This window comes from Tachypleus tridentatus, chromosome 13 (genome assembly GCF_004210375.1).
Source record: "Tachypleus tridentatus isolate NWPU-2018 chromosome 13, ASM421037v1, whole genome shotgun sequence".
NCBI classification, from domain to species: domain Eukaryota; kingdom Metazoa; phylum Arthropoda; class Merostomata; order Xiphosura; family Limulidae; genus Tachypleus; species Tachypleus tridentatus.
Window position 1 is genome coordinate 209,925,715 of NC_134837.1, and position 25,995 is coordinate 209,951,709.

At 35.7% G+C, this 25,995-nt stretch overlaps 1 long non-coding RNA gene across 2 annotated transcripts in view; it reads right to left on the reverse strand.

Moving 5' to 3' along the window:
• LOC143240077 (uncharacterized) overlaps positions 1–20,345 on the reverse strand; it is an 88,544-nt gene extending 68,199 nt beyond the window's left edge. For both annotated transcript variants that reach the window (XR_013021552.1, XR_013021554.1), the window contains exon 1: positions 19,938–20,345. This is a non-coding gene — a long non-coding RNA (uncharacterized LOC143240077). The remainder of the gene's footprint in view (positions 1–19,937) is intronic.
• Between the last annotated feature and the right edge of the window lie 5,650 nt (positions 20,346–25,995).

Here is a 25,995-nt window from a genome sequence, read left to right on the forward strand (position 1 = left end):
CTGAAAAAGAATTCTGAAAAGTTAGGAATTAAAGCAGTTAACGTAGAAAACAATTAGAACAGAGAACAACTAGACCTCAGAACAGTTGAAACATAAAACAGTTGACGTAGAAACCAATTAAAACAGAGAACAACTAGACCTCAGAACAGTTGAAACCTGAAGCAGATAAAGTAGAAAACAATTAAAACAGAGAACAACTAGACCCCAGAACAGTTGAAACATAAAACAGTTAAAGTAGAAAACAATTAGAACAGAGAACAACTAGACCCCAGAACAGTTGAAACATAAAGCAATTAAAGTAGAAAACAATTAGAACAGAGAACAACTAGACCCCAGGACAGTTGAAACATAAAGCAGTTGACGTAGAAAACAATTAGAACAGAGAACAACTAGACCCCAAAACAGTTGAAACATAAAGCAATTAAAGTAGAAAACAATTAGAACAGAGAACAACTAGACCCCAGAACAGTTGAAACATAAAGCAATTAAAGTAGAAAACAATTAGAACAGAGATTAACTAGACCCCAGAACAGTTGAAACATAAAGCAGTTGACGTAGAAAACAATTAGAAAAGAGAACAACTGGACCCCAGAACAGTTGAAACATGAAGCAGTTGACGTAGAAAACAATTAGAAAAGAGAACAACTAGACCCCAGAACAGTTGAAACATAAAGCAGTTGACGTAGAAAACAATTAGAACTGAGAACAACTAGACCCCAGAACAGTTAAAACATAAAGCAGTTGACGTAGAAAACAATTAAAACAGAGAACAACTAGACCCCAGAACAGTTGAAACATAAAGCAGTTGACGTAGAAAACAATTAAAACAGAGAACAACTAGACCCCAGAACAGTTGAAACATAAAGCAGTTGACGTAGAAAACAATTAGAAAAGAGAACAACTAGACCCCAGAACAGTTGAAACATGAAGCAGTTGACGTAGAAAACAATTAGAAAAGAGAACAACTAGACCCCAGAACAGTTGAAACATAAAGCAGTTGACGTAGAAAACAATTAGAACAGAGAACAACTAGACCCCAGAACAGTTAAAACATAAAGCAGTTGACGTAGAAAACAATTAAAACAGAGAACAACTAGACCCCAGAACAGTTGAAACATAAAGCAGTTGACGTAGAAAACAATTAGAAAAGAGAACAACTAGACCCCAGAACAGTTGAAACATAAAGCAGTTTACGCAAACAACAATTAGAACGTAGAACAGTTAACACAGAGAACAAGTAGTACAGAACAGTTGTAACATAAAACAGTTAACGCAGAAAACAATTATAACATAGAACAGCTAACATAGAAAACAACTAGGGACCGGAACAGTTGGAACATAAAACAGCTAACGTAGAACACAATTGAACATAGAACAACTAACACAGAGAACAGCTGGAGCCCAGGACAGTTGTAAGATAAAACAGTTAGCGTATAAAACAATTAGAACATAGAACAGCTAACATAGAGAACAACTAGAGCCCAGAACAGTTGGAACATAAAACAATTAACGTAGAACACAACTGAACAGAGAACAACTAGAACCCAGGACAGTTAGAATAAAACAGTTAACGTAGAAAACAATTATAACATAGAACAGCTCACATAGAGAACAACTAGGGCCCAGAACAGTTGGAGCATAAAACAGTTAACGTAGAAAACAATTAGAACATAGAACAGCTAACATAGAGAACAACTAGAATCCAGAACAGTTGGAACATAAAATAGTTAGCGTAGAACACAATTAGAACATAGAACAGTTAGAAAATAAAACTGTTAACAAGGGCCTTCAATATCAAAATGGTGTCTGGACTATCTCAGCCACGCCAGCTTCGTACCTATCTATATTGAGCTAGCTCTTTTCTGTGTAATAAAACGTAACTCGAACTTCGATTAGTGTTGGCAGCCGATCGAGAGTAGACTGAAGCGCCATTCTGTCTACTTTAATTTATCCATTGTCCCCTTCTAAATCCATATAAGTGTATATTTCTTCACGCTTTGCCAGACTCGTGGGATTTTCTTTTTTGAAATGCGTGAAAGTAAAAATTTCTAATTCATTGCCGACTTGACTTGGAGTTGGTGGTAAGTGAAATCATGTTGCTAAGATATAGAATTGAAAACACGAACATATAAACAACAGAATTTATTTTAATAGGGGGAAACGTGAACGAGTTTAAACTCAGATTAATAAAGAACAACGTATCGAATATTTTTTTTACAGACTAAAAATTTGAGAAATGGAGGGCACATCCCCTCACTCCTTAACGTCGTGTAACAGCAAAGCTTCTAGCGTTTTAAACACATGTAGTTGTGTTCTTGTTGTTGTTTTCTGGGAACTAACTGTGTTCTCGCTATTAGCGAAAAAAAGTTACGTGCATAAAGTGTCGTTTGTACAGAGAGAGCGCATGTTCTGTCTGTAAACTGACATGCATGGCGGTGAAAAAGTTCAAAACTCTTCATTAAAGTCCCATCCGGTCCGTGGGTTCTTATTATATAAAATGAGCGGAATGCAAGAACAGTCAATGAGGCCGCCCGAGGGATGGGGAGTATGTGTCGTAGCAAACCTGATAAACGTTTATATCTTTTACACTGTTTCGACGTCATTGAAAACTCTCAGCATAATGAACAACTAAGTATAAGAGATTTTTGAACTTGGACCTCATAAAACACGAGCGACAAATAGCATATTCTCATTCTCCCCAGTTGCATTTCGTTTAGGCTTATGAGTTTGATCTCGATTATCTGAAGAACAAATAGTTAAAGATACTGTGTACGCGGTTTTACAGCTCCAAATCTTGTACAAGAGCCTGTGATTAACATAAATCCATGTTCTGTGCCTGAAACAATGAGTACCGTATAAACATCCACCAAATACTGAATATTACAGTCTAGTTTCCACTCAGTACTCTTTGCCATAAGCTGGCATATAGGTAGTGTATACCACAGTTTAGTTAACATTAACTACTGTTTATCATAAGTTGTCACACAAGTTTTGTATTCCAAAACATGCCTATTATAACATAAGCTTTAAAGTTAATGTGTTGCACAGCATTTTGTGTGAGAATGTTCTAGAACCACTAAGCTGAGTAGTTTTTCTTTCTAAGATCAATAAACGTGGCATAAAAGAGGTGACTAATAAACGATGTGCGATAAATGTGTGAAAAGATTATACTTTTGTTTTTGGAAGTAGACCCTCGATTTTTGAATCTTGGTTTGTGACGTTCTTTTTACTACGAGGTTAATTGTTCATCAGCATCTGGTGATAAACTTTTTTTCCTTTTTTTCCAGTTTTGGAGATATATTTTAATACTGTTTAAACAGACTACGTTACCTTCATTAGAAACTTGCGTCCCCGAGGAGTCTTTGGATTTTATTCAGTTTGATCATGTTCCTCTTGCAAAATGAAAAAAAGAAAGAAAAAGTAACGCCACAAATGTGGGGAAGTTTCAAGTAAAATATCAGCGCCCTCTTCAGGAATTTGTTCAGTATTAAACAGTGTGAATGTAGGAAAAGAGGCTCGAGGATAGTGAAAGATATTCACTGCTTTCCACGAGAAACAAATATCACAAATTATTTTTTATTTGATTGAAACTTATACTTATTGTTGTTTGTGTTTAAAAATTACAGTTTCTTCTCTTTATTTTTTGAGTAGTCCTGATGGTATGAAGTAGGACTGAATTAGACACCGCGAACAGAGAAGTTTCTAATATTTGGAGACGCACATAACCGTTTTTTAGGTTACCTACAAATCAAGATAAGGACCTGTTGGGAACTCCCATCTGCTGGTGTTATTAATACTTTCAGAAACATGCATCATACACGTGCTTTTTTCCCTTCTTTTTCTTTTTTCTGTTCTTAATCTTATGTTAACGAAGCCAAAGAAACATACACTCTTGTGTCAAACACAAGACAGCCGGGCCATGTTTTTTGCCGATTTTGGGCAAAGATTTTTTTTTATTTACTATAATGCAAATGCCCTTACTTGGGCTGAATTCAAGGTAAATCGTAATGTTTGGAGCATAGCCAGTTATCCCCTGTTGCTTTTCTTATATTTAAGCAATGTTTACGCAGGTATATCCGCCAAATTCTGGCAGCACCACTTGGCTGCGTTTTGGAAAATATAGTTTCTAACTTTATGACTTTCACCTTGACCCTTTTTCCATCAGTTTGTGTGTGTGTGTGCTTATAAATATATACGGTCACTTTGAAGCGTGACTTTGGAACATTCCTTGCGCACCTCGAGACTTTAAAGCACATTGTGTGTATATTGCTTTGGTCCATTGACAGCATGTTTTTTGAAAATTCATATCACTTACTGTATTCATCTGATAGTTTCAGTGATGGTATTTCGTATAATCGACACATAGAAATATATCCGTATCTTCGAAACGTTCACCGAGGACACACAACTAAGAAATGCGAATGCATTGTTGGCGCGTTTACAAATGAACTAAACTACTATTTAACAAGAACAGCTAACGAGTTGTTTCTTTCGAATATTCACGCAAAGCCACATAAGAACTATCTGCACTATCCATCCCTAATTTTGAAGGAACAGACTAAAGGGAAAGCAGTTAGTCGTTCTGGCTTTGTTTGTTTGTTTGTTTGTTTTGGAATTTCGCACAAAGCTACTCGAGGGCTATCTGTGCTAGCCGTCCCTAATTTAGCAGTGTAAGACTAGAGGGAAGGCAGCTAGTCATCACCACCCACCGCCAACTCTTGGGCTACTCTTTTACCAACGAATAGTGGGATTGACCGTCACACTATACGCCCCCACGGCTGGGAGGGCGAGCATGTTTAGCGCGACTTTATCGTTCTGGCAGTTCCTGGACTTCTCCAATTCAGTGCTTCCCAAAGTAGGAGCGGAAGCTCCCCCTGGAGCCGTAAAGCTTTCTCGTGGGAGCCGCCAAAAATAAGCCAAAACAATGATGCTGAATTAATTTTAATTTCACATGAACAATAAGCCTATAATAATTATGTTGAATTAATTAAATGATACACTATGTCGAAAGATGTTATTGCTTTTACTACGGCACTGGTTTTTTCAATCACCATGCTAAAGTTATAGGTTGGGGACCTCAAACGTTTCTATTTACATCAAGGGAACCTCAGACTAAATTACTATGGGAACCGCTGCTCTTATTAAGTAACGGCCCTAAAGAACTGCAATTTCACAACAATAGGATGCAAACCATGGATCCTCGAATTCATAGTTCGGTGGTTTAATTCTTAGCTGAAAGTGTGAAGGACAGTCGAAGTGCATAATAGCGCCTAAAAGTATCAAATAAATTGTGCTTGGTTAAAAAGTTAGTTCAACGTAGAGTAATCCTACACGTAAAATGAACTGTAGTTTTAGGGGCGGCTTATTCCACCCTGCGTGGGTGAAAATCATTCGGGATTTCTGCTGGGAAGGTCCACCAGACCTCGCCCACGGGTGGGCGAAAAATTTCGCAAGCTGCTTAAATTCTTTCTCTTCGCAGGTGTTAACTTGTAAGATGCCCCCTGTACAGGCTGGGGACGTGGGAGTCGTTCCACGTGCATTTCAGTAACATATCAGTGTAGGATATTGCCTGCAAGCAACGAGAATAAAGCCAGGTATTGACATGCATAACGTCGGAAAGAACCTATCACGTTCGGGTTAGTGTCATCCCCCCCCTCAGGTGATATTTTTGCGTCTTGATAGCAATCGGTTTACTGAAATATTTTAAACATTTTTCTTTCTTACCCCGGAGTTTTTTGTTTGTTTGTTTTCAATTTCCCTACTAAGGATCGTGGTCTTCTCCTATTAATAATGGAAATTCTGTTGACCCTAAGTTGGTCTCCAAACGGGTCAGCAGTAAGTTTAGGGACTAACATCTAGCCTATCACCATTTGTCAGAATCAAGTCAGTATCAACTGACTGATGTAGTGGTTTCATTTTGAGGGCCTGATATGCTGTGGTATATATACCCACACAACCATTCTATCCACTCCTGTGTCTTTCAGAACTTCCACTGCTTGTCTTTAAAATACGTGACTGTATTCCTTGCGATAGGCAGAGCACAGAAAGCCAATTGCGTAGCTTTGTGTTAGTACAACGACATCAACTTTAATGCTGTCCTGACAATGTAAACTTATGGGCTTACTTTTGGTCGTTGTTATACTCAGGTTACTATTTACGTAAAATTTACCATCAGAATTTGAGGCTTTTGAATTCATACAGAAATTTCAAAGGGAAGAAAACAAGCACTCCAGTAAAACTTGGTAACAGTTTTTTTAAGACCTTAATTATCTGGTACAGCGTAAAGCTACTGTTTGTTGGACATAACAACCCGGCAACAGAAGCCAAAAAGCAAATTAAGATATATTGTTTATTCTGAAACATTTTTGGTTGTTACGAAACACCTATGTCAGTTAGACACAAATAACTTCATGTACATATTCTTCGAAATGTACAAACACAAATTACAGTATATTAAAACCTACTCAAAAATAAATTGGTTGATAGTTTTCTAGCATACTGTCGTTTCTTTTCTGTTCCTTTATCATTTTTCTTTTGATTAAAATTACACTTTGTTCTTGTATCGTAAAATATATATATAGTTTACTGTCAATGGAAAACAAGCATATTTATTGGATTTTTCAACATAACTAGCTATTAATATCTTACTAAAAATATGTACATATACAGTAGTCCCCCCGCTGGTACAGCGGCAAGTTTACAGGTTTATAACGCTGAAATCAAGGGTTCGATTCCTCTCGGTGCATTCCGCAGATAACCCGATATGGCTTTACTATAAGAAAACGCAAACACATATACGGTGTTGACCAGAATGTTTACGTATTGTTCTATATTGATGTTTATTGTCTACGTGCATGAAGTGGTAATTGAATTGTAACAGAGAAGGTAGAGGATGATTGGACAACTATGAGCGAGTGGTTATTCTGGTCTGTGTAAGTTGTTTTCAGTAAACAACCACATATACATACCTGTTTTGTATAAAAGGGTGTGCCTTTGGTGTTATCCTTTTCGACATAGACTAACACTTTGATCAGATAATTTTTATCTATTTGAAAACATGCTTCACTGAATCACGTGGCAGAAGTTGTAGGGTGTCAAATTGTTCGACTGCCAAGAAATGGTATGGTTTGGCTTATTTTGTATTTTGCACAAAGCTACTCGAAGGCTATCTGCGCTAGCCGTCCCTAACTTAGCAGGGTAAGACTAGAGAGAAGGCAGCTAGTCATCACCACCCACCGCCAACTCTTGGGCTACTCTTTTACCAATGAATAGTGGGATTGACCCTCACTTATAACGCACCCACGGCTGAAATGGCGAGCATGTTTGGTGCGAAATGGTATGGAACAAACAGACACTGCCAGAACAGTGAGGGTATTCCAAGTATATTATGTCCAGAACCCTGAAACGTTATTGAACTACAAGAAACGTTTATGTTTTGTTTTTCTACAGAAAAGCTTACCGGTAGACGCCCAAAACTACTGCCCGAGATGATCATGCTTTGATCAGATTAACATGTCAAGGTCGAAGGAATTGTAGAACGCCTGACGACAGAAATGGCTTGAATTTATTCTTTCCAGAGTATCCAGAAGAAGAGTTAACAGGAGATTGATGAAACAAGGTTACTTTGCAAGAAGAGCTATCTGCAAACCGATATTAACCAGAATTCACCACCTTTACCATGTTACGTGGACAAAACAGTACGAAAACTTACACTTAGAACACTGGAAACGTGCCATCCTTTCAGATGAATCTTGTTTCTAGTTTGTTAAAGCTGATGGTAAGATTCGTATTTTTTGTTTGCTTGGAGAACAGATGACGGAAGGCTTTCTTTCCCACCGAGAAGACACAGGTGGTAGAGTACGTGTTTGGGCAGCTATTCATATTGGTGGAAAAATTTTATTTTAAATCTTTCAATAAAGGGTTAATGGTTAGCCCGGCATAGCCAAGTGGATAAGGTGCTTGACTCGTAATCTAAGGGTAACGGGTTCGAATTCCCATCACACCAAATATACTCGTCCTTTCAGCCGTGGGGGCGTTATAATTTTGCGATCAATCCCACTATTTGTTGGTAAAAAGAGTAGTCCAAGAGTTGGCGGTAGATGGTGATGACTAGCTGCCTTCCCTCTGTTTTTACACTACAAAATTAAATTAGGGGCAGATATTCATCGTGTAGCTTTGCACAAAATTCAGAAACAAACAAACAAACGTTAATGGTGCCTCCTACAGGCATCACATGAAGCCGATATGCCTGCCATATTTTACTCTAGGTTTGGCAGTAACTTTATGTTCTAAAATATGCAAACATTGTGGTTAAGACTGTTCTAGCTTACCATCTGAGCACATAAAGAAGGCATAAAAACCCAGGGACGACGTGGGTCAGATCAGAATTCCGACATACTACTATGTCGCTTCCCGGAGGGAGCCCTCAAGGTACATGCCAGGTTTGGCTACAATCGGTCCAGCTGTTTGCTAGTAATAGACTAATATGACGAACAGGGCACATATATAGTACCCCAGGGGTGACACGGGAGGATCAACTATTAATATACAATTAACTAAAGGAGTTCAGACACGATCTATAAAACTTCTCTTCAGCTTTCTTTGGGGGGGGGGGATAAAAACTTCATTCATATTCATCATAACAGTGTTAACAGTAAAAAATTCAAAGAGGGAGATTTGAAAATAAGAGTGTAATTACCAATGTAACATTATTTTTTTAACTAAGATAAAAATAACGTTATACAGTATATCAGAGGTAATCACTAACTTCATTTACGTGAAACATCTTTTTGTAGAGCAGAAACTAAAGTTAAGTTTTTAATTGCATGTTTCAAACTTTTCAAGTAAGATACTTCTATTTCAGAGTTAAGTTTTATTATCGTTTCAAATAGTTCAGATGTGATGTTATTTATTAACGTAACTGGTCGTAAGAAACTTTTTTTTTACGCTTCAAGAGATGCTCAAATCATCGTGAGAAAAGAAGAAATATAAAGAAAGTCAACATCTATCATGGTAGGTAACGTAACGATTATGATACCAGCTGTATACCAGCCAGTTTGTTTGTTTTGAATTTCACACAAAGCTACACGAGGGCTATCTGCGCTAGCCGTCCCTAATTTAGCAGTGTAAGACTAGAGGGAAGGCAGCTAGTCATCACCACCCACCGCCAAGTCTTGGGCTACTCTTTTACCAACAAAGAGCGGGATTGATCGTCACATTATAACGTTCTCACGGCTGAAATGGCGAGCATGTTTGGTGCAACGGGGATTCGAACCCGCGACCTTCAAATTACGAGTCAAGTGCCTTAACCACCTGACCATGCCGGACCATATCCCAGTTCAAAAAAAAACTGTGGAATATGCAGACCAAGATGAAATAGTAAAAACGTCACTTTGAAACCCATGATTATAACAGGTGATGACTGTCTCAAGATAAACCGATGTGAAACGTAGAACGACTTCAAGTAATTAAGTATAAGAGCCAAATAAACAAAATACAAAATACTTGAAGTTGAGTGTAGTTCACCAGAGGGCACTATTTTATTTTCTTGTGATCGTTTTTTTTTGCACGACTTACATAAATTTAAGTTACATAGCAAGTAGTAGGCCCGGCATGGCCAAGCGCGTTAAGGCGGGCGACTCGTAATTTGAGGGTCGCGGGTTCGCATCCGCGTCGCGCCAAACATGCTCGCCCTCCCAGCCGTGGGGGCGTTATAATGTGACGTTCAGTCCCACTATTCGTTGGTAAAAGAGTAGCCCAAGAGTTGGCGGTGGGTGGTGATGACTAGCTGCCTTCCCTCTAGTCTTACACTGCTAAGTTAGGGACGGCTAGCACAGATAGCCCTCGAGTAGCTTTGTGCGAAATTCCAAAAAAACAAAAACAAACAAACAAAGCAAGTAGTAAATATGTGAAAAGGGAAACACAAAGATCCAGCACTAGTCGAACGGCACACAGTCATTGCTTAACGTGTGTACCGAATATTTGTGGACGTTGGGGCTGACGAGCATGTAATTTGGATTAGTTCGTTTCAAAATAACAGGCCCACATAACTATAAAAACAACCTGTCCAAGATATGTTTCAACTGCTCAATAACATTTCGGCCCACCATGGCCAGATACTTAAGGCACACGACTCGTAATCTGAGGGTCGCGGGTTCGAATCCCTGCCACACTAAACGTGCTCGTCCTTTCAGCTGTGGGGGAGTTATAAGGTGAGGGTCAATCCCATTATTCATTGGTAAAAGAGTAGCCCAAGAGTTGGCGGTGGGTGGTGATGACTAGCTGCCTTTGCTTTAGTCTTACACTGTTAAATTAGGTATGGCTAGTGCAGATAGCCCTCGTGTAGCTTTGCGCGAAATACTAAAAAACAAACAAACTCCATTTTGATAATTTTAAGAACAATAATAAAAAAACAAATTCTGGTTTTTCGTGCAAATAAAATCAAGTAAATGTTTTCTTTTTGTTTTTAATTAATTGATTGACTGAAACAAAACGAGGCCCTAATTCCCAGCATTCTGTAGGAGAACATATTAGGGACAACATCGGTCAACTTATTTAATAAAAATTATTGTGTGTGAGGTCGTTACTTCCAACCCATTCACATAAAGTTCTCTCTCAAACCTTTCTAGCCCTTTTGGTGGCTGTATGTACTACTTAAAAAAAAAGTAAAACGTTTTTTTGTGTGTGTGATCAGGATACTTGACTCGCAATCTGAAGATTAAGGGGTCGAATATTGTTCCCAAACATGCTCGTCCTTCACCCGTGATAGTGATATGATATGAGGGTGATTCCTACTATTCGTTGGTAAGGAGTAGTTCAAGAGTTGGGGGTGGATGGTGTCACCTAACTGCCTTCTCTGGCCTGCAGTCTTGTCTGTCACTTAAAAACTGGGGAGAGCTGGCGCGGGTAGCTCCCATGTATATATGCGCGAAATTAAAAACAAATCAAGTTATGTTTCTTCCAGAATTTCACGCAAAACTACGAAAGAACTATGTGTGTTCGTCGTTGCAAATTATAGATTAATGGATTTGAATGAAGGAAACTCACCAACACCATCCGTCAACAGCTCTTGGGCAAGCCTTATAGCTAAGTGGAATTTATACGTTGCTACAAGAACTAACCCAAGGTTTGAAAGTGCGAAGTACAGTTCAACGCCAGAGAGATACGAACTATTAATTTGAAACATGTCACACTGTCCACCCAGCCGAAGAGTAAAAAGGAAAGTCTTGGGCAGAAGCTCGGGTTTTATCTTAAATATTCTTAAAACATAATTAATAGATAACAATTATTAGTTTGGGAGAAACGTAGGCCCTAAATTTACTTAGAAGTTTTGAAATTATTTTTCACTGACCATCGATTTGTTTGTTTCTTTGTTATTCATCACAAGGCTACACAAAGGGCTATCTGTGCTCTCCCCAGCAAGGTATCGAAACCCGATTTCTAATGGTATAAGTCCTCAGACATCTCTGTGCCATCAAAGCTGACACAAAATGTAATGGCTTCATTTGCCTCGTGTGTGAGCGCTATGAAATTTCCGAGAAAACAACAGTTACGTTTTGGTTAGATATTCATTCAGTGTTGGCTTGCTTTTCATGATCACCTTAATTCGAAGCCTAAAGTCATGTATTTAAATATAACATGGTACATCTGCCACATTAAACCTACTGCTAGCGATTGTTATAAATTATTTTTGTATTTTTTAACACTTTTGACCTCATGGTTGTTTGCTTTGGCATATTAACTCCGACCTAACAGGTTGTCTTCCGCCAGTGGCTAGAGATTGTCATACGTGAGAAACTCCAAGAGTTGTATGTGATTTTAATGACAAATTTTGATTGCGTATGTGATAATATATAACATGACTAACTTTGATTACAATAAAGATTTGAAACTTTCACGGAGTTCGTTTTGGTTTAGATTATAAAAAAACAACTTTAAATTACATCAATAATTTCGACATTTGCCGCCTTAATAATTCTTGAAAATATCAGCAGTTAATGAAAAAAGTATATTATTAATGGTATAGACGCTTTCACGAGTTTTACGGAATATGTTTTGGAACCTTTCAACGTCGTTGAAGTCTATATAACTATATCCGGTCATGTTCATTTGATGGCCGTGCAATTTGACAATAGTTCTGCAACATAATTTCTGTTCCAAAAAGCTCATTTATATGGTTATTCTGTCAAAAACTCATCTTACTTCCATAAACCATCTGAACAGTGGTTTCTTAGCACCCATTTTAATATTTAGATCGAACAGAAATACATAGACACATTGTCTGGCGACTTGATCGGTATGTCTTTGTAAAGAATAGTATGAATACCCGTTACTTTCTCGAGATTTTTAAGGTATACAACGGTTGAACTAGTGGTATGACTGGATCCATTATCTTGGTAAACCCATACCTTTATTATTATTTTTTTTTTCTTTTGCAGTCAGAGATCCTTCTTTATTATGCTTGGTTTATGTCGCCGGGATTACGTGAACGCCTGTTGCCACTGATCTTTTGTGTTTATGGTTATCACCTATTACAAAACGCTGCACTTTGCTTACCACTGTTGGAATGCGACTCATTGCAGGTTTATTTTTGGATGGTCTTGGGTTCCCAAGTTGATCCATATTTTTTGTTTTCCAATTACATTAAGTACAAGGGGTATTTCATCTTAAAAATTCTAAATCCTCGGACGTCTTTTCAATAACGACCAGTTTTCAATGACATCATACTACCCATACGTCACGCCAAACGATGTCGAAATGTAGTTATGATACATCCCTTCTCATCACGTCACTATATATTTGGTGACTGCCACATAGCCTGCTGACGTACATATTGGAAGGCATGTTAATATACTTTACATAACCCTGTAGAATATCGACTAAAAGCTGCTTATTAGCGTTACTTTCATTCCGAAATTCGTATTTCTCAAATGGAAAAGGTCTTTTTTATATCAGTTTGAAAACTACCGTAAACTTTAGTTAAATAATTAAGCAAGGTACGTTTGATTTTCTCCATGTCTTTGAAGCACGGATTGGTGTTGGAAGTTCCAAGCCTAGCATTAGAATAGCTTTTGTTTTTTGTTAGAAACATAATTTAACGTTTTTGGTTTTGGCATCGTCTTCAATTATTTTTTATTCAACTTTATTTCTTTTTAGTAACCCAGTGTTAGTCTCGTTATAACTCAAGATTTGATGACCCCTAATGCAGCTTTTTGCTTAAAAACATCAATTTTTTTTTCAGGTTTTAGTGTCAACCTAACACTCCGTGGAAAGTAACACAGAATAATTTAGCATTTCCAATAACAGACTTAAATTATAAATACCAAGTAAAACTATACCTAATACAAAAAAAGTTCAAATATGAGTTTGAAAAATAAGTAATGTTTGCTATACCAAAAGATACGTTACTGATGTTTAAAACAGTTTCCAGTGAAAAGTCTGTTTTCTTTCAGCTACGACATGCTATGAAGGTTGTACTGAAACACGTTACTGTCCCCTGATTGGACAGCGATAAGTTCAGATACAGCGCTAAAACCTGGGGTTTGATTCCCCTCATTGGACCTAGCATCTGGTATGTTGTGGTGATTGGCAGGTCCGGTTGTACAATAATTTTTGTAAAATTATTTCAATTACATAAGATTACACACAACGAATATTTCAATCAGATCTTTACTTAATATAATTATGTTTCCGCAGAGATACGTTCTTTATTGTTCAATAATACTTCTTACAGAGATACGTCCTTTATTGTCCTGTAATACTTCTTACAGAGATACGTTCTTTATTGTCCTGTAATACTTCTTACAGAGATACGTTCTTTATTGTCCTGTAATACTTCTTCTTACAGAGATACGTCCTTTATTGTCCTATAATACTTCTTCTTACAGAGATACGTCCTTTATTGTCCTATAATACTTCTTACAGAGATACGTTCTTTATTGTCCTATAATACTTCTTACAGAGATACGTTCTTTATTGTCCTGTAATACTTCTTACAGAGATACGTCCTTTATTGTCCTGTAATACTTCTTACAGAGATACGTCCTTTATTGTCCTGTAATACTTCTTACAGAGATACGTCCTTTATTGTCCTGTAATACTTCTTACAGAGATACGTTCTTAATTGTCCTGTAATACTTCTTACAGAGATACGTCCTTTATTGTCCTATAATACTTCTTCTTACAGAGATACGTCCTTTATTGTCCTGTAATACTTCTTACAGAGATACGTTCTTTATTGTCCTATAATACTTCTTCTTACAGAGATACGTCCTTTATTGTCCTGTAATACTTCTTACAGAGATACGTCCTTTATTGTCTTATAATACTTCTTCTTACAGAGATACGTCCTTTATTGTCCTATAATACTTCTTCTTACAGAGATACGTCCTTTATTGTCTTATAATACTTCTTCTTACAGAGATACGTCCTTTATTGTCTTATAATACTTCTTCTTACAGAGATAGTCCTTTATTGTCCTATAATACTTCTTCTTACAGAGATACGTCCTTTATTGTCTTATAATACTTCTTCTTACAGAGATACGTCCTTTATTGTCTTATAATACTTCTTCTTACAGAGATACGTCCTTTATTGTCCTATAATACTTCTTCTTACAGAGATACGTCCTTTATTGTCCTATAATACTTCTTTTTGCAGAGATACGTCCTTTATTGTCTTATAATACTTCTTCTTACAGAGATACGTCCTTTATTGTCTTATAATACTTCTTCTTACAGAGATACGTCCTTTATTGTCTTATAATACTTCTTCTTACAGAGATAGTCCTTTATTGTCTTATAATACTTCTTCTTACAGAGATACGTCCTTTATTGTCTTATAATACTTCTTCTTACAGAGATAGTCCTTTATTGTCGTATAATACTTCTTCTTACAGAGATACGTTCTTTATTGTCCTATAATACTTCTTCTTACAGAGATACGCCAAATATCTCACCATTTCAGCCGTGAGGGCGTTATAATGTTACGGTCAATCCTACTATTCGTTGGTATAAGAGCAGCCCAAGAGTTGGCGGTGGGTGGTGATGACTAGCTGCTTTCCCTCTAGTCTTACAGTTCTAAATTAGGGACGGCTAGCGCAGATAGCCCTCGTGTAGCTTTGCGCGAAATTAAAAAAAACAGACTCGTAGTGTGTGTTTTTGTCGCACAAGAACAGGTTTTATTTTATTTAACATACAAACTTTCAGTCGTAGTTTCAAGTGTTATATACGGACAGGTAATCGTCTTCAAGTGTTATAAACGGACCTGCACCTTCAAGCGATGTATGTGAAACAGCAAGCCTTTTGATGTGATGAACGGACAAGAAATTGTTTCAAATGTTATATACAGACTTAAAAATGTTTACTGAAACTGAGTGTGTGAGTAAAATTTAAGGAAAAAGAGAGATAAAATAATGTCTTGTATGTGTTATATAATATGACACACAGAGTAATTTATATGTTCACAGTTTAGGAGACACGTTACACACAGTAATTTGAATGTCCACAGTTTAGGAGACACGCTACACACAGAGTAATTTATATGTTCACAGTTTAGGAGACACGTTACACAGTAATTTGAATGTCCACAGTTTAGGAGACACGCTACACACAGAGTAATTTATATGTTCACAGTTTAGGAACTGAAATAACTTGACGTTCCCTTTCTTGAGCTGTATCTCTTATTGGTTATCTATGAAATGATGTTTGTCTTAAGACGGTAAGACAACTTCAGTTCATAGTCATAAATACACATTCTTTTTTCTTATTTATATGACTTTGATGAATGTAATACTTAAGACTTAATGTACAACAGTTATCCCTATTCTGTCTATGTAGAAACCGCGTATTTTCGACCTTTTTTTTAATCCTTCCGATCGTGTACACGAGGTATAAATAAATTTAAAATATTAAAACAAAACGGTTTGGTTTGAATTTCGCGCAAAGCTACACGAGGGCTGTCTGCGCTAGCCGTCTCTAATTTAGCAGTGTAAGATAAAGGGAAGGCAGCTAGCCGTCATCACCCACCGCCAACTCTTGAGCACTCTTTTACCAACGAATAGTGGGATTGACCGTAACATTATAACTCCTCCACGCTTGATAGGGCGAGCATGTTTGGTGTGACGGGATTTGAACCCGCGACCCTCGGATTACGAGTCGAGTGCTTTAACCACCTGACGATGCCGGGCCGGAAGGAAGGGAGAAAACTGCTATCGATATGGTGGTTCACTTCGTTTTCGCGATTTCGGTTAACAACAGTCAACTTCGAATCTTTTTTAACCCTAAAATTTTGTGTTCGATTCTTAGAGAGCGCACAGGTGAAGTAACTTACCGTACAGCCTTACATTTAAACAAAACAAATAAACTTTGTTACAATGTTTCGTTCCTTATTATTTCTATTGGTTTGTCGTTTAATACGTTTTTTCAACTTTATGGAGTAATATTACTACATTGGAATAATGTTGTTTCATACTCCTTACGTAGACCAGTACATAGAATTAGCTGTATTATAATAATAATATTTGTTGTAGCTCTTCCAAAAATTATTAAGTTTCGAATATCAGCATTCTTATCTTCACACGATGATACATAAAATATTAAGCTTTAACGTTAGTGTCGGACCCAGCATAGTTAGTTGGTTAGTGCGTTCGAGTCGTAATCTGAGGGTCGAGTGTTCGATTCCCCGTCACACTAAGTATGCTCCCCCTTTCAGCCGTAGGGGCATTCTAATATTACGGTCAGTTCCACTATTCGTTAGTAAAATGGTATCCCAAGAGTTGGCGGTGGGTGGTGACTAGCTGCCTTCCTTCCATCTAGTCTTACACTGCTACATCAGGGACGGCTAGCACAGATAGCCTTCAAGTAGCCTTGCGCGAAACTTACAAAAAGCTAACAAACATTGTTGCTTCCCAACAATCATATGAGCTTGAGAAACTTTTGATTTGATTGAGTTGCTGGTGTGAACGTTGCCTTTGTCGGTGACTTGTTTATGATCAAACGATTATTGATAATGTGGTGATAATTATGTAGAATACTACTAGTAATTTCCTTTTCGTTAAAATTTTCTTTTATCACCATGATTTACAAGGAAATCACATCGATTCTGAGCAGAGTCTTCTGATAGTTCAAATAAGATTTCTGTTACAAAATGAAGCGTTTTATTCGAATACTACGACTGTTAATTTTTCCAGCACGTGAAAGAAACTCTTGCCAATTACGGGCTGCGTGTTTTAAATGGAATTACTAACATTGTGTATGAAATACTTCACGACGTAAGTTCACAGGACAACTTATGAAATTATTTAATGAAAATATTTCATACGAGCTGATAGATAATTAGTTAATAAATACTATAAGCAAGTTATCTATGATTATTTAATAGAACAGTGCATGTAAGTAATACGTGATTATTTGATAAAATAATATACAAATTATTTGTTATCATGTCATAAAAATACTATATAAAAATAATGTATGATTTTTAATGAAATATTAGAAGCTTGTATGTTTTAGAGCAAAGCCACATTGGGATATCTCTTCTTTTGTCCGCTGCGGAGAATCGAACGCACGATTTTAGCGTTGTAAGCAAGTAATCTAACCGCTGTTATATGCAAGTTACGAATAATTATTCAACAGAACATTATATGTAAGTTATGTGCGATTATATAATGAAAGTATTATACGTTCCAGTTAAATATAATTATTTGGTGGTGAATACTGGACGAAAGTAGAGGTTATGAAAACCTTTTACTTCGTTTCAATAATAAAACTACAAAATCTTAATAAAATTTGCGAATGATTTATATTTTTCTAGCCGGCTTCAAGTACAAATCGCTGTTTACAACGAGGCCCAACAGTTGATGCACTTCTTGTATTATATACTTCAGGGCATGAATACAGTGTCATATATTTCAAAGAAAATTAAAAAAAATGCATTCGAATATTCAGGCTCCCCCATTCTTCATACCGCCTAGTTATAATAATGCAGTACACTTGGAGTTGTAGACATGAGATTCACAGCGTGGCAACGTGCTATTTAACAATCTACTCATGGATTATTACTTTCTAACGCAACAGTCCACTCACTAATATTATTAGATACAATAATTTAAGACCAGATATCTTCATAGAAAAAAACAACGTAAGTTGTTAATAGCATCAAATACAATAATATTGACACATTCAGACAAAACAATACAACATACCAATATCGTCAGATACAGTAAGGTAACATAACGATACATTTAGACATAACATTGCATCTTATTAGCGCTGTCCGACATAACATTATAACACAAAAACGAAATGGCCCAGCTTGACTGGGTGATTAAGGCGCTCGACTCGTAATCTGTGGGTCGCGAGTTTGAATCCCCGTCGGGCCAAAGATGCTTGCCCTTTCAGCCGTGGGGACGTTGTAATGTTACGGCCAATCCCACTATTCGTTGGTAAAAGAGTAGCCCAAATGTTTGCGGTGGGTAGTGATGATTAGTTGCCTTCCCTCTAGTCTTACGCTGCTAAATTGGGAACGGCTAGCTTTGCGCGAGCTTCTAAAAACAGACAAAAACGAAACTCTAATACTTCCGGACCTAACGAAGATATTTTAAATTAATTCAACAGTGGTAGAATTGTTTATCTTGTTATGGAATAGAGGCATTTATAAGCATCGGTTCACCAAAATTAACTTATAATAGAAATAGCTTTCATCAGACTTCAAAGAACTATTTTCTTCATTTACCGTTTATTATAGAACTATTAAATTAAACTTAAGAATTATCAATATATACGCAAAGAATACTTCGAAATGCTTGTTTTTCTAAAGATAATTTCTCTGATTAAAAGTTCGCATAAAATATTTACCCAGTAGTTGGCGAAACGAGGTCGTCTTAGAAGACTCGAATAAGATCTATGTGAACTTCAAACTTTTCGACTGCTTTGACCTTTATTTATGTTAACCTTTTTTAAACTATATATATATTTCATATTAAGAAGAGCCCGGCATGGCCAGGTGGTTAAGATACTCGACTTGTAACCTGGGGGCCACGGGTTCGAATCCCCGTCACTCCAGACATGCCCTCCCTTTCAGCCAGGAAGGCGTTATAATGTTACAGTCACTCCCACTATTCGTTGGTAAAAGAGTAGCTCAAGAGTTGGCGGTGGGTGGTGATTAACTAGCTGCCTTCTCTCTAGTCTTACACTGCTAAATCAGGGACGGCTGGCGCAGATGGCCCTCGTGTAGTTTTCCGCGAAATAAAGTAAGAATATTTACCTTTAGATAACTAACTACTTTTTTTTTTTTTTTTTACCAATGAGACTTACATATTACACCCTACTGAGCAATATTTGTTTCTTACAACACTAGGTTGTAAAGAACTAACCAAAAAATTGAACGAAACCAAACATTTTCGTTGCAAAACATGTTATATACCCTAGGGGGTGATTAATTACAATAATGATGAGATTTTTGTTTAAACGTTTTATGACCCATATGTCACCAAAGGTCACGAACTCGCAAGCATAAACAGTTAAGAAAAATGTATTTAAATGTCCGTTGGATGGGACCCCATTGGAAATGTTAGGGTTAGGATGTACCTCACAACTACAGGAATGTTTGAAAACTAGGTATTATCTAAGTAATTAATGTTTTGACGATTACAAATATGTAGGAAGAGACATGTTTTTAATGTGATATAAATTTTGTGAAATAAACACAAAATTACTAAGTCTCCAGTCTTGCTTAAGTCCGTAAGAAAACAACAGGTGGTCAACAATTTGACCATCGCGCGAAAAACGAGTTGTTTTTAAAATTAAAAAGACTAGAATAGAAGAGGCATCAGTATTCTCGAACGAAGAGTTATTTTAATGACTGCTCTTTAAACTTGGTTCTTGTTTTTATATCTGCTCATGTTGAGCTATCTCAACATTGATAGACATGTCACTTACAAGAAACTTTGTACGTCTCGAACAAAAGGGGCTCTGACCGTTGGTGAGTAGGCTCCAAGTGAGCTGTTCTTAGTTACCTGCATGACAAAAGCAGCCCCCTGGACTACACTCGCTGTTGCGTCATCAGTATCATCTGTGTTGTACGCCTCCGACGGTCGGAATCACAAGTAATTTCAACCCTTTGATCCCGATCCGTAGAACATCTGTCTCACTATGCATGCACCAACGGATTATAAACGAAAATACAAGAACTCCTGGCTCGAAACAAAAGATGCCCTGACTAATACAGTGACTCATAAACTATGGGCGAAACACTCCAAGGATAAGGTTACTCTGTTTTAGAGCAGAGCGTGGAAGAAGAGGGCGGTAGTTACATTTCATAATGAAAACAGTTCTGTGTTCGCAGGAAGTTATGAATAGTATGTAAAAATATATATACACAAAAGGATGTGATTTTAATGTTGTTAGCTCCATTTTGTATTCGTCTATTTGTAGTCCTTTCCTCGTTTCTTTAACTTTTACAAAGTTCTTACCTAATAGGCAGTTTTTCTACAAATTGTCGATTTAAAAACAGTATTGATTTCAACTTTTTCATATAACTAAATCGAGTCATATAGCGCTTATACATATTCAAGCGGGACTTCAATGATACTTTATTCTTGAGTGTTATATGAACAGTGTTATAATAACACATTAGTTGTTACCATATGTTATGAACAGCAGCAAATTTCGTGAATGTTTCACATTATCAACAGGTTTTCGTAATTGAAAAAAATGTACGAACGTTTTATAAACATATATTTAATGTTACCTAAAATCACTAGGTTTTCACAATTAAAAAGGGTACAGAGATTTAGGAAACATATTTTCAACCTATAGTATGTAGGTTTCGTAATTAAAAAGGCCTACAAACGCTTAACGAACACATATTAATGTTACCTAAAATAAGCAAGTTTTCAACATTTAAAAAAAGACGTACAAACGTTTAATGAACATGTTTTTAATGTTACTCAACGTAAGTGGGTTTTCACAATTAAAATGACGTACACACGTTTAATGAACATTTTTTAAATGTAACGTAAAGTAAGAACCTTAGCTGTAATCTTAATCCTTAAATTACATGGTTGTTTTACATTTTAAAGTGAAAATAAATTAACCTTACATAAAATTAAGTGTATATTTAATCGCTCATCAGTCTAGAAATTTAACCCAAATGTAATAAATCTCGAATGGTTTAATTATTACAAATAGAAATTACTAAGAAAAGGTTACATTAAATTACAAACATACAATTTAATAGAAAAAAAATGCTCCATAGATATCAAAATTCATTGTTAATTATTTTTTGAAATTATTAAATTACATCTTAAGGGTTTTTTTATAGGTTGAAGGTGGCGCCTCAGACTTTTTTATTTACATCAAAGAAACCTCAGAGTAAAAGAGTTTGGGAAACATTGATTTATAGGATGATATTCTATTATACGAGTTAATAATAAATTCTAAAGACTTTAAGCTGGAAGTGCAATGTTAGGCCTACATCAGGTACGTAAGGTTTTCCTTTTAAAGAGACGAGATCCATAGAATAGTGAACGCTTTGTGTAAGCAAATAGATAATTTAATATTGTTTAATCTTACAACATTTATGTAAATACTCCCCTTCAGATCAGTATATACATGTTATTTACTCTACATAAATTGATGAAACAGATCACGAGACAAATATGATTTTTGATTTACAGTCAGCGCCAATGTGCATGGTGTGTGAGAACAAACAGTTAGCATAATTACTTTTACAATGAAGTTTAATATAATTTATTTTTGTGTTATTATCTAACCCCTCCAGATATGAAGAATTATATTACAATTAAACCCGCTACCATCAGAGTTGAAATAGTAGTTAGATGTTGTATTTCAGTCAAAACATCACGTGCTGTGCATGCTTGCCAAATCATGTGATATGCAACGGTGTGATCATATCTGACGTTTTAGCACAAGTGTTTCGTCTTTTTAAATTTCACGTACGAAATAACTCATTCCATAGATACCTTCCCGTTTAGGGAAGTCAGCTCCTTACTCTTCCACCAGATATGTTCGAATAATGAAATAAAAGAACGAGAAATGTTAGGCTACTATTTATTTTGAGCGGTAAAATAGGCTTAAAATAGACTGTAAAAATAGGCCTAAAGTGAGTTAAGCCTAGTTCGCCATTAAATAACGCGGAGTTCTCACGATTAATCTTTACAAGACCGTTTCTTAATCATATGGCGCAACAACGTTTTTTTCTTTCTTTGGAGGGGTGGAGATAATAAAAAGAATTAAGTCCTAATGCAACTTAATAATTTTTGTTATACTTGGATCTAAGTCAGAAACCTTGTTATACCAAACTGAAACATTGTTTGAGGAAGTTAGTAAAGAATTAGAACCAAAGTTTCGATTCTGTTTAACCGTCAAAACATATTAAAATACTTGAAATGTTATTACAAATGTATGTTTTTACAAGTTAACTCCATTCCTCCTTGCGTTGTGTAGTTTACTCTTCTTGTTGTGTTTGATAGTTCGTGTTATAATGTTAAACCTTGCGGGCTCTATATATCTCAATGGAACGCCTGAGCGATGCTTTCAATTTGAGAAAATTATCTGGCAAAACAGTGTTGCGTCCTTACTAATCAGCTAAAACATGTACCACCTGGGCATCGTTATCAGACCAAACAAGAAGGCTGCGGTGCTGAAAGGGTGGTGTGTAATCTAAGAGTGTACAAGGGTCGTTTGGCTGATATTATCATAGTCCAAACAGCAGTACATACTTGTCTTCGTGCTGATAGTGAAACTTCGTTCATATCAGACTTTAATGAAAATACATGCAGCTTAGTGGGTGAGGTTATGAAAATACTGGAGTCATTCGATCTCTTTATTCGGAGAAGAAGAGGTATTAATACATTAGGATCATGGTAATAAAGGGACTATTTTATTATTACAGGTAGTTTAACTTTGTTCAAGTAACAGAGAATTCAAGCACAGGACTTTCTTTTGATGTCTTTCATCCATAATTTTCTTAAGTTCCAGGTATAGTTCCAGAAACTACTTTCCAATATCTCCTGAGACTAGAAAACAAACTATGTTCTTTCTTCTTATTATTTATTTAATTTCACGCAAAGCTACACCAGGGCTATCTGCGCTAGTTATCCCTAATATAGCAGAATAAGAGGAGAAGGAAGGCAAGTAGTCATCACCACCAACCGCCAACACTTAGGCTACTCTTTTATCACCGAATAGAGGGATTGACCGTCACATTATATCACCGCCGCGGCAGAAGAAGCGAGCATGTTGGGTGGACGGGATAGCAAACCCACGACGCTCTTACACTGCGAAATTAGGGACCCTATTGTTTTAGCCATAGCTTTGTCTAATTTCCAAAAGAAACAAACAAACTTATTATTTATTTAATTTCACACAAAAATGCTATCTGCGCTAGTTATCCTTAATATAGCAGAATATAGAGTGTCAAGGAAGGCAAGTACATCACCATGCTTCTCTCAGTATATTAGCTATTGTTCATATAGTGAACTATGTAGTAAGATGTCAGTTAGTGTTTCTATAGTAGAATATGTAGTAGTATATCAGTGTTTCTGTAGTCAACTATGTATTAGTATATCAGTTAGTGTTTACATTGTGAACTATGTACTAGTATATCAGTTAGTGTTTACATAATGAACTATCTAGTAGTATGTCAGTTAGTGTTTACATTGTGGAATATATAAAATGAACTATGTAGCAGTATATCAGTTAGTGTTTATATAGTTAACTATGTAGCAGTATATCAGTGTTTATACAGTGAACTATGTAGTAATATGTCAGTGTTTCTATAGTGAAGTATGTAGTAGTATATCAAATAGTGTTTATATAGTAAAGTATCTAGTAGTAAATGAGTTAGTGTTTATATAGTGAACTATGTAGTAGTATATCAGTTAGTGTTTATATAGTGAACTATGTAGTAGTATGTTAGTGTTTCTATAGTGAAGTATGTAGTAGTATATCAGTTAGTGTTTATATAGTAAACTATCTAGTAGTAAATGAGTTAGTGTTTATATAGTGAACTATGTAGTAGTATATCAGGTAGTATTTATATAGTGAACTATGTAGTAGTAAATGAGTTAGTGTTTATATAGTGAACTATATAGTAGTATATCAGTTAGTGTTTATATAGTGAACTATGTAGTAGTAAATGAGTTAGTGTTTATATAGTGAACTATGTAGTAGTATATCAGGTAGTATTTATATAGTGAACTATATAGTAATATATCAGCTAGTCTTTATGTTGTTAAATATGTAGGAGCATGTCAGTGTTTATATATTAAAGTATCTTGTAGTAAATGAGTTAATGTTCATATAGTGAACTATGTAGTAGTATCTCAGGTAGTGTTTATATTGTGAAATATATAGTAGTATATCAGGTAGTATTTATATTGTGAAATATATAGTAGTATATCAGGTAGTATTTATATAGTGAACTATATAGTATTATATCAGTTAGTGTTTATATTGTGAAATATATTGTGGTATATCCGTTACTGTTGATATATTGAAATATTTAACAATATATCAGTTATTGTTTATACAGTGAACTATTTAGTAGTATATCAGGTAGTCTTTCTATAGTGAACTATGTAGTAATATATCAGTTAGTGTTTATATTGTGAACTATGTAGTGGTTTATCCGTTACTGTTGATATATTGAAATATGTAGTAGTATATCAGTTGGTGTTTATATAGTGAAGTATATAGTAGTATATCAGTGTTTATATAGTAAACTATTAAGCAGTATATAAGTTAGTGTTTATATAGTGAACTATGTAGTAGTATATCAATGTTTATATAGTGACCTATGTAGCAGTATATCAGTTATTTTTTATATAGTGAACTATATGGCAGTATATCAGATTGTGTTTATATTGTGAAATATATTGTGGTATATCAGTTAGTGTTGATATATTGAAATATTTAGCAGTATATCAGTTATTGTTTATATAGTGAACTATGTAGTGGTATATCAGTTGGTGTTTATATAGTGAAGTATGTGGTAGTATATCAGGTACTGTTTATATAGTGAAGTATGTGGTAGTATATCAGGTACTGTTTATATAGTGAAGTATGTAGTAGTATATCAGGTAGTATTTATATAGTGAAGTATGTGGTAGTATATCAGTTATTGTTTATATAGTGAACTATGTAGCAGTATATCAGTTAGTGTGTATATAGTGAACTATGCAGCAGTATATCAATTAGTGTGTGTATAGTGAACTATGTAGCAGTATATCAGTTGGTGTTTATATAGTGAACTATGTAGTGATATATCAGTGTTTATATAGTGAACTATGTAGTGATATATCAGTGTTTATATTGTGTACTATGTAGTTGTATGTTTGTGCTTATTTCGTGAATTATGTAGCAGTATATAAGTTAGTGTATATGTAATGAACTGTGTAGTAGTATATCAGTTACTATTTCTATAGTGATCTGTGTAGTAGTATACCACGTAGTGTTTGTTTAGTGAACTATGTAGTAGTACATCAGTTTGTGTTTATATCGTGAACTATGTAGTAGGATGTCAGCTGCTGCTTATATGGTGAAGTATGTAGTAGTTTATCAGTTAGTGTTTATATAGTGAACTATGGAGCAGTAGAACAGTGTTTTTATAGTGAACTGTGTCTTAGTCTATCAGTTAGTGTTTATATAGTGAACTATGTAGTATCATGTCAGTTATTTTTACACAGTGAACTATGTAATAGAATAGCAGTTACTGTTTCCATTGTGAACTGTGTAGTAGTACGTTAGTTAGTGTTTATACAGTGAAGTATGTAGTAGGTAATGAGTTATTGTTTCTATATTGAATTGTGTAGGAATCTGTCAGAAGATATGTGATGTTGCACGTGGTTATTTGTGGATTTGTTTCCCATTTATGGGGTCTGACTTTACCTAGTGTTTAGAGTGCCCAGTAACTGTCAAACGAACAATATTTCAAACGTATATTCTAAGAAGTTGTACATTCTAAAATGTTGGT